This window comes from Mastomys coucha, unplaced genomic scaffold (genome assembly GCF_008632895.1).
Source record: "Mastomys coucha isolate ucsf_1 unplaced genomic scaffold, UCSF_Mcou_1 pScaffold6, whole genome shotgun sequence".
Lineage (NCBI taxonomy): Eukaryota > Metazoa > Chordata > Mammalia > Rodentia > Muridae > Mastomys > Mastomys coucha.
Window position 1 is genome coordinate 85,077,455 of NW_022196912.1, and position 1,661 is coordinate 85,079,115.

The following is a 1,661-nucleotide window of genomic DNA, read 5'->3' on the forward strand; positions in this document are numbered from 1 at the left end:
GAGGGAGGGAGGGAGGGAGAGACAGAGACAGAGAGACAGAAACAGAGAGACAGAGAGACAGACAGACAGACAGACAGACAGGGATGGGGAATGGATAAGAAGAGGGGAAAGGAGACAGAGAAAATGGAGAAGGGAGTGGGGAGGGGGAAAAGGGACAGGGAAAAAGGTCAGGGACACCGGAGACACAAAGAGTATTAGAGAGAGAGAGGGGAGGAGAATATGAATCTGTGGGTGAGAATCCTCTAATTGGTTAGCATGTAAGTCATATTTTCCATGCTTTATTAATAATGGAGAGATCTGGGGCTGGAGGGATGGCTCAGTGGTTAAGAGCACCTGTTGCTCTTTTAGAGGACCTGAGTTCAGTTCCCAGCACCTGACAGGTAGCACATAACTCCAGTCTCCACGGCTACATGCACACACCCTGCACATACTTGGCATCCACACCCAGAGAGATTCTCTCCTTCAGCTAAAGGCGGAGAAAGGGACCAATATGACTGTCTGTGGGCAGACACAAAGAGATTTAACCTATGACTCAAAAAGTTTGAAAATCTGTGAACATTAGCTAACAAAGCAATGGAAAGCTTGGCTGGCCCATTTAGCTCTTCGTGTTCCTTTTGAAGGCCTGTGCCCCATTAGGTTTGTTCTGAGGCCCCACAACCCCACTGGGGTTTCAAAAGAGGGTGAACCAAGGTTTTATTCGCAATCAAAAATATTTCAAAATCCTACTTTTTTTTTTTATAAAAGAGTATAAAAATATATTTGGCTTGCAATCACTTTTTTCTTTTTCAGATCTCTGTGAGTTTACTGGAAGTTATTCAAAGTTGTTAACACATCAGGAAACTTTTAACATAAGAATTAAACTATCTTCCTACCATAGCAAAACAGCAGAGCAGCCCTTTCTGGCTTGGAGACTTCTATATCAACATAATAACAACAGAAATGGATCGCAAGTCCACTTCCTACCCATGCAGGCCATGTTTACTAACCCTCAGCCATGCAATTACAGTCAAGAGTCTGCAAATCTGCACTAGTGAATTACGCAGCTCCCAATGGCACCGTTTGGATTTGGGCTTAATTTTAACCGAGAGCCTCGCGGTGTCTGACTGTCCTTGCCCTCAGTCCTTGCCCTGGTTCCTGTTTTCCTTTCCTGTTGTTACTGTTACTGATTTCTGTTTCTCCAGGCAGCTGTTCTCTCTCCTCTGAGTTCCTGGGACTGTACGGGCTGAACAGAAGTGGCTGGTGAGCCACTTAGCTTCAGAAACGCCTCACTCACTGTTCACAGCCGGGGACTTGCACTTAGCTCTCTGCTCTGTTAGGAGATTCATCTGACTCAACCAAGAAGAGAAGGGCTGGCTGCAAAGCAGCGCAGGCCTTGAAGCCTCTCATTCTTTTTTTTTTTTTTTTTTTGAGACAGGGTTTCTCTGTATAGCCCTGGCTGTCCTGGAACTCACTCTGTAGACCAGGCTGGCCTCGAACTCAGAAATCCACCTGCCTCTGCCTCCCAAGTGCTGGGATTAAAGGCGTGCGCCACCACCGCCCGGCTGAAGCCTCTCATTCTAAAACCCCAGAGGGCTGTCTAGGGTGACTACAAGTGCTAACCTGTGCTGTCATGGGCCTTAGTCACCGGCCTTGATAAAAGAATGGAAAAGAATGTTCGTGAA

The 1,661-nt window shown here is 46.6% G+C and overlaps 1 protein-coding gene across 1 annotated transcript in view; it reads right to left on the minus strand.

Annotated features, from left to right (window-relative positions):
• Pygl (glycogen phosphorylase L) overlaps window positions 1–1,661 on the minus strand; it is a 36,283-nt gene that overhangs the window by 893 nt on the left and 33,729 nt on the right. The window lies entirely within an intron of this gene.